The sequence below is a fragment of the Mandrillus leucophaeus genome, unplaced genomic scaffold (genome assembly GCF_000951045.1).
Source record: "Mandrillus leucophaeus isolate KB7577 unplaced genomic scaffold, Mleu.le_1.0 Scaffold23, whole genome shotgun sequence".
NCBI classification, from domain to species: Eukaryota; Metazoa; Chordata; class Mammalia; order Primates; family Cercopithecidae; genus Mandrillus; species Mandrillus leucophaeus.
In genome coordinates this window covers 116,702-124,826 of record NW_012102365.1, presented here as the reverse complement: position 1 = coordinate 124,826, position 8,125 = coordinate 116,702, and the positions used below count along the sequence as shown (strand labels likewise).

Here is an 8,125-nt window from a genome sequence, read left to right as displayed (position 1 = left end):
CAGGGCTCCTCGGGGCAGGGGAGGACGCGGAGCCGGAGGGGAGCACCCGAGCTAAGTGAGAGGACGCCCGCCCGGGGAAGCAGCCAGCGGAGGGCGCAGGAGGGAGGAGCTCACTGGATGGGGGTGTCTTGGGAAGGGTGGGAGGAACAGAAGGAGCACTACTGAGGAGGATGCGGATGGGGGTGCCTGAGAGCCTGTTTGCCTAGTGAGCAGGGAAGGGGAGGGCTGCTTGGGGAGAGTGAAGGATGGAGGGCAGGGAGTGGGCAGTGGCGTCTGGTCCGGGCAAGGCCGCTGCCTTCCTGGAGGAGGACAGTCAGGGAGCTCACTGCTTTCTGGAGGGGGAATCTAGGTGAGACCGGGACAGGAAGGGGTGTGGGTGCCCAGAACCGGCTGATGTGAAGGATTCCCACTTAGGGATCCAGAAACAGTGGGAATAGCACTGCTGGGGGCCAAGAGGGGCACTTGCTCCATGGGCCCAAGCAGCCTAGACACCTTGGGGGATGAGGGAGCCTCCCCGGTGTCAGGAGAGCCTGGGGGTTCCCCACACACAGGGTGGGAAGGGAAAAACCCACAGCACTTGCCTCAAGGCTGCAGGCTTTGAAGATCCCCGGAAATTTCCCTGTGGCAGCCCCTGGAGGAGGCCTGTGGGGCTAGGCCAAGGTAAGGCCTCCGAGTCTGAAGAGTTTGGTGGATTCTGAGTCTGGCTGCTCCTGGGTGGACAGCCCAGGACCCCAAGTCTGAGCTCCTATCGGAGAGAGGGACCCAGCCTCTGGTCATGAGGCCTGTGGTACCTCTGGGTCCTCTTGTTGAGAGACTGCCCCTCTCCTGCCTTAGTTTCTCTGCCCAGAGGGTTCCTTGCTGGTCAGCAGTGAAGCTCAGGTCCTTTTTCTGTGCCCCATGCTGAGTGACTGTAGTTAGCTCACCCAGCCTCTCTGGGCCTGAGAGATTCCCCCTCCTCAGAGCAGTTGTGAATCTCAGCTCCACAGAATAATTTCTTTAAGAATTGTTTTTTCAGGCCAGCTGTGGGAGCTCACACTTGTAATCCCAGTGCTTTGGGAGGCTGAGGTGAGAGGATGGCTTAAGCCACGAGTTCAAGGTTGCAGTGAGCCAAGATGGTGCCACCGTACTCCAGCCTGGGGGACAGAGCATAGACCCTGTTCAAAAAAAAAAGAAAAAGGCCGGGCGCAGTGGCTCACACCTGTAATCCCAGCACTTTGGGAGGCTGAGACAGGCGGATCACCTGAAGTCGCGAGTTTGAGACCAGCCTGACCAACATGGAGAAACCCTGTCTCTACTAAAAATACAAAATTAGCCGAGCGTGGTGGTACATGCCTGTAATCCCAGCTACTCAGGAGGCTGAGGCAGGAGAATCGCTTGAACCTGGGAGGCAGAGGTTGCAGTGAGCCAAGATCATGCTATTGTACTTCAGCCTGGGCAACAAGAGCGAAACTTTGTCTCAAAAAAAAAAAAAAAAAAAAGCAATGAATGAGGCTGGGCACAGTGGCTCATGATTGTAAGCCCAGCACTTTGAGAGGCCAAGGCAGGAGGATTGCTCAAGCCCAGGAATTCAAGACCAGCCTGGGCAACATAGTGAGACCTTGTCTCTACACGTAATAAAAAAATTAGCCAGGCATGGTATTGTGTGCCTGTGGTTAGGGCTACTCAGGAGGCTGAGGTGGGAGGATCGCTTGAGCCTGGGCAGTTGAGGCTGGAGTGATCGCTGCACTGCACTTCAGCCTGGTGACAGAGTGAGACCCTATCTCAAGAAAAGAAAGAATTACTTATTTCATTCTGATCACATTTTCCAGTACAAATACATGGAGGCCCCAAGTGCTAAAGTTACAAAAAAAAAAAAAACCAGTTTCTGTTCAGTTTTGGAAGACATGTAGGGACTTTTTCTTTAAACACTTTGGACCAAGTTGGGGAGTTAGCTTGCATTGAGGGAGGTGACCCAGTTGCTAAGAGACTGGGAGGCCAGCCAGGGATGAAAACTTTCTGTATAATCTATGATCACCACTGGGTGCCTGGGAGTTGCCCGTGCTGGACAAAGGGCAAGAGCACTGGTTTTGGAGTCAGATAGATGTGCTGTGCCCTCCCGCCTCCGGGGCTGGGCCTCCAGATTGGCTGTGGATCCAGAGAGTTGTGAGGGAGAGGTAAAATGTGTGTGAAAGTTCTTCGTCAACAGCCAGCCACTATATATTATGAATGGTAGCACCTAATCTCATTAATGATATTTCAGGTGCCATATTGGGTCATCCTCACTAAAGACCCTTCAAGAGGATTTTCTTCTGACAGCCCCCGTGTTAACATTGGTCTGGCCTTATTATTTGTATCTAATGGGGTTAGACTTTGCCTTCCATGCTGAGAAAAAGTTATCTTTAAGAGAATGTGCTGGAACAATCAGGGCCCAGAGAGGCAACAATGAATATTTTGCATGCCAAGAAGGAAACTAAAGAGGAAGTGGAATTGTAACCAAGTAATGCTTATAATAGGTGTTATTTAGCTGAGCTATAAGCTCAAGGAGGGCAGGGTATTAATATATTGAGGTGTTGGCTGGGCACTGTTGCTCACGCCTACAATCCCAACACTTTGGGAGGCTGAGGTGGGAGGATGACTTGAGACCAAGAGTTCAAGACCAGCCTGGGCAACGTAGCAAGACCTTGTCTCTGCACATAATTTTAAAAAATAGGCATGGTAGCATGCACCTGTGATCCCAACTACTCAAGAGGCTGAAGAAGGATCACCGGAGCTTGGGAGGTCAAGGCTGCAGTGAGCTGTGTTCGCACCACTACGCTCCAGCCTGGGCGACAGAGCATGACCCTGTCTCAAAAAAAAAAAAAAAAAAAAAAAAAATCCTGTGGTGTTAGCATTGGTATGAATTCCCTGGGCTGTTAGTTCTATGAGGGCAGTGGTTTAAGTGGCTCTGTCACTGAGGAAGCTCCAGTGCCTGGCACAGAAGAGGCCTAAAGTAAATATTCTTGGACTGTCCCAGGGCCTAAGGGCCCTTGGAAGTCACTGGTGAATATACTCTTTCCTTTGACATTTGGAAAAACAGGGCCACGAGGGGAAGGGACTTGTCCAAGGTCACACAGGGATTGAGTGGCTGAGTCAGGATGAGAACCCCACAGAAACGGCAGAGCCAGCACTGTGCCAGAGCCAACACCTGGCATCCATGGCTTTGTTTTGCTTCCACAGGAGCCCAAGAGGCAGCTATTTTAATCCTCTGATTCCAAAGAGGAAACAAGCTCAGAGAGGTTGAGGGACTCTTGCAGAATCACACAGCAGGTGAATTCCAGACCCGAAATTTCATCCTCACATAAAAATGAGGCTTCTGGCTTCTCTTGAAACAGCCTGCTGGAGATTAGTGGAGGATGTCCATCCCCCAGGGCAGCAGCCTTCTCCAGTTCTCCAGGCTCACCACCTGGCTGGCTTCCCTCCAGGCTGGATCTTCCTAGGCCCCATGGGCATTTGTGTGGGTGAGCCCGTCGGGGCAGGGAGCCTGTCTGCTTCATTTTCTGTGTGCCCCAACACATAGAATGCCTGGGTCGCATTGAGGCTGGCATGTAGTAAGCACTGAGTGAAATCTGCGAGATGGGGGTAACCCAGGGCTCTCCCTCTCCATAAGCCCATTTTCCAGCACATCCCTGCAGCCTGGTCTGTTTTGCCCCAGGGGTGTTATGGGAACCTTTGACAGCGTGTATCCTTGGAGAGCAGGCTGGGGCTGGCAAGCCTTGGTTAAGGAGGGAGGTGAGCAGGGCTGACCCTGAGTTGAGGAATATGAATTGGGAGGGGTGGGGAAGTGGAGGGGAGGGGAAGGGAGGAAGGAGCGGCTCAGGCTGACAGAGGCATTCCCACTGGAGCCCTGGAGATCGCACTTCTGAGGTTTAGCCAACCCAGAAGCCTCCCAAACCTTCTGTAAGACATGTCCAGGCCAGACCGCATGCCATTTGGATCACCTGCTAATTCGGTTCACCCTCTTGTGCCCTCCTGCTCTCCAGGGCTGAGCTGCTGGAGTTGAGGCCCCTTCCCCTGGGGCTGTCACTTCTTAGCTACGTCTCTTGGGCCTGTGGGTAAGCACCAATTTTCAGGGCTGTGTGAATTCAGAACAGTTACTCTGAATGGTCTTTGCTAAGAGCAGTTTAATGATTAAGTAAGGTCAGTGTCCTTGAAAGTCCAAACTCTAGCCAAATTTCCCTGGTCTACACCCCCAGGGATAAGGTAAATGTTTAAGAACACAGTGAAATTCCTGAGGCCCCCAAATCCAATGGAACTAGCTGTTGAGGGCTAAAAGAAGAGAGTTTTTTAGAAAACTCCAAATCTCTCAGGCTGGGGGTATTTCAAAGACTACTACTATTATTAATAATAATTGCAATAATTTGTTGAGTCCCTAAATGAAGCCAAAACTTTGTTCTATTAAATTTAATCTTTGCAGCAACCTATGAGGTAGATAATGTTGTCATTCCCATGAGAGAGCTAAGAATCAGAGAAAGTGAGTCACTTGTCTAAGGTCACATAGCTAGCATGTTATGGAATCAGGAGTCAAACCTGGTTTGTCTGAATCTGAAGTCCATCTCTGTGCGCTTTTACGGTGTCTTCTTTTTCCTTTATTCCTAACCTCCTTCCATTCTAGTTCCCACTGAGTAGTGGACAGGAGCCACCGAAGTTTGCCTGACACCATCAAGCAGGCCCTACCATCAACCAGGCCCTAGTCACCTGGCTTTGCCTTTGCCTTGCTGTGTGATCTCAGGTAAGTCAAACTTTTCAGCTGGCCCTCGGTTTCCCCATAAGTCTCATGCAGAGGTGAATGGTGAGCTGCTTGCTGCAGCGGAGGCCTGGCTAGGAAGACACACAATTTAGCATGGATTTCCCCACTATGGGAGTGGTGAAGCCCGGGAGGAGAGGTGTGGGAGGTTGTCTTTAGCCCCACCCTCTGGTGACATCACACAAGATACCCCTAGTGCCTGGAAGCCCCGCCCCTAGTGCCCCTCATCTGTGGAAGTGCTCAGCATCTGGTGAATTTGCCCAGTCCCACAGTAGAGGTCACCAGCTGCCAGGCTCGAGAGAAACCCCCAGGTACCCAGTGCAATTTGCCAGACTTGGAGGGGCCTATGGAGGTGAGTTGGGCTGAGCTGCCTGAATAGACAGGGCCCAGCAGCCTGGTGGGCACATGACTCAGAGGCTGACCACTCAGAGGATGCCCTGATGGTGCCCTCTGGATACCCATCCTCATCCTGCTGGCTCAGGCTTGACCCCTGCCCCTGCTTTTTCCTTTCCCCTAGATCAGAGTCCCTTTCCATGGAGTCAGGAGGTGGAAACTAATTCTGAAAACAGAACTATTTAGATGGAGTGAAGCCTCTAGCTGAGGTCTAAAGAAAATAGGGTGGCGAGGCCTCTGTCATCCTAGCATGTTGCCTCCAGGTTTTGTCCATAGGGCCCATTATGTCTGGGGGAGAGAGGTGTAAGGGAGCGCTGTCACTAAGCTAAGGAGGTGGCTGTGAGCCAGGGCCTCCCTGGAGAATATCGGGAGCAAGCGGGTAGCTAGCAACTTAGGGAGACTGAATTGCTAGAAGCCTAAGAAAGTAATTTATAAGAAAGGGCCTGGTTGCCTGCTTTAGACCAGGATTTTGCAAAGTTGTTCTGTAGGATGCAGACAAGGGTGCCTGGAGCAGGGCAACAGCCGTGTCTGCAAGCATCTACAGACCAGTCCTGGCTCTCCCTCCTCCCTCCCCCATCCTCCTACCTTGGGTAAGGAGCTTTTTTTTGGCTTTTTTTTTTTTTTTTTGAGACAGAGTCTCGCTCTGTCACCCAGGCTGGAGTACAGTGGCCGGATCTCAGCTCACTGCAAGCTCAGCCTCCCGGGTTTACGCCATTCTCCTGCCTCAGCCTCCCGAGTAGCTGGGACTACAGGCGCCCGCCACCACGCCCGGCTAATTTTTTGTATTTTTAGTAGAGATGGGGTTTCACCGTGTTAGCCCGGATGGTCTCGATCTCCTGACCTCGTGATCCGCCCGTCTCGGCCTCCCAAAGTGCTGGGATTACAGGCTTGAGCCACCGCGCCCGGCCTTTTTTTTTTTTTTGAGAGAGCCTCACTCTGTCGCCCAGGCTGGAGTGCAGTGGCATGATCTCGGCTCACTGCAACCTCCGCCTCTGAGGCTCAAGCAGTTCTCCTGCTTCAGCCTCCCGAGTAGCTGGGATTACAGCCGGCCGCCACCACGCCCAGCAAATTTTTGTATTTTTAGTAGAGACGGGGTTTCACCATGTTGGTCAGAGTGGTCTCAATCTCTTGACCTCGTGATCCGCCTGCCTCGGCCTCCCAAAGTGCTGGGATTACAGACATAAACCACCACTCCCAGCCTCAGCTGGCTTTATAATTATTACTAGGGAAGGAATCCATGGTCACATAAGCTTGGCAAATGTTGATTCAACAAAGCTAAGCTGACTTCTTCACTGCAGGACTTCTTGGAGCTTTTTTTTTTTTTTTTTTTTTTGAGACAAGAGTTGCTGGAGTGCAGTGGCACGATCTTGGCTCCCAGCAACCTCCGCCTCTGAGGCTCAAGGGATCTTCCTGCCTCAGCTTCCCAAGTATCTGGGACTACAGGTGCACACCACCACACCTGGCTAATTTTTGTATTTTTTCATAGAGACGGGGTTTTACCATGTTGCCCAAGCTGGGTTCGAACTCCTGATTGCAAGTGATCTGCCTGCCTTGGCCTCCCAAAGTGCCGGGATTACAGGCATAAGCCATCGTGTCCAGCCCTTCTAAGAGTCTTTAATGTGCTGTTATCTCTTGGGAAGTTCCAAGAGTGGGATATGGAGCACAGGACTGGACTTATCAGATCACAAGCACCCAGGAGCTAGGTGTCCACAGGGCACAACCATCACCATCATTCGCTGGTCTTTGACGCAATAGTAGAATAGAAACCTTGCTGAGTGGGAGGACTCTGGGGAAGGCCTTCCAGTTTCTGGGTTCTGCTTTCCTAAGTGTAAAACAAGAGAGCTGCACAAGATGCTTTCAGAGGTCTTTTCTGGCCCTCCAAGGTTCTCAGTTGGGAAGACAAAGTTGTGGACAAGAGTAAGGGGCCAGATTGTTGAGGTTGAAGCCATCTCTTGGGGAGATGGAGAAATCCAGTACTGGCTCCTCAACCAGCAAGGCTGGCCAATGGGGGTCTTGTGCTGTGGATGGAAGTGGCCCCATTAATTAGTGCAGCAGTAATGTCTGCTTCCCAAATCTGCCCTGTGCCAGGCTTGCTGGGGAATGGAAGAGTCCTGCACATGCCTGTTGTCCTAAGCAGCAGCCCTTGTGCAGCAGTGTAACAACTCCTGCTTCCCCACTGGACTAGGAAAGGCTGGGGAGCAGGGCTGATGCCAGAATCCTAACGCAGGAGAAGCTTAGGAATGCAAATCAGGCTCCAGAGATGTGGGTTTGGGGGGTTGGGGTCGTCTTGATGCTGCCCTTGCATATAGCAAGCACCCTGCATTTACTTGGACTGCGTGTGACTTATTTGATTGGTTTTGGGGGTGATCACAGTGCCTCTGGGGGCAGAGAACACGAATGCTTTATCCTGCCTGAATCTCTTTTCCTTGTCTGGTGACTGGTGCAAAGGTAGTCACAATAAATATCTGATGAACCTGAACACTGGGTCCAATAAGTAAGCTTGGAGGGAATTTATTTGGCGGGCAGGGAGGGATTGTCTGGCAGATTTTTCAATAAATGTTTGAGTTAATGAGTGACACAGTGAATGACGGTAAGTCTGAATTTTGTAATTGAAGCCAGGTAAAACAGTATATAATTAGGAAATGATGAATAGCCCTTGCCACCTTGTGTTGCAAAGTGCAGTTTAGGGTAGTGGTTAAGAGCACAGTGGCTCACACTTGTAATCCCAGCACTTTGGGAGGCTGAGTGGGAGGATCGCTTGAGGCCAGGAGTTCGAGACCAGCCTGGGCAACAAAGTGAGACCCTGACTCTACAATAAAGTAAAAATAAATTTTAAAAATCAGCTGGGGCCGGGCGCGGTGGCTCAAGCCTGTAATCCCAGCACTTTGGGAGGCCGAGGCGGGTGGATCACCAGGTCAGGAGATCGAGACTATCCTGGCTAACATGGTGAAACCCCGTCTCTACTAAAAA

General features: G+C 51.5%; 1 protein-coding gene across 1 annotated transcript in view; it reads left to right on the top strand.

Annotated features, from left to right (window-relative positions):
* PAQR7 (progestin and adipoQ receptor family member VII) overlaps window positions 1-8,125 on the top strand; it is a 43,446-nt gene that overhangs the window by 30,003 nt on the left and 5,318 nt on the right. Inside the window, exon 4 of the mRNA XM_011981616.1 lies at window positions 4,645-4,747. The gene's annotated coding sequence lies outside the window, so the exon portion shown is untranslated. The remainder of the gene's footprint in view (window positions 1-4,644; window positions 4,748-8,125) is intronic.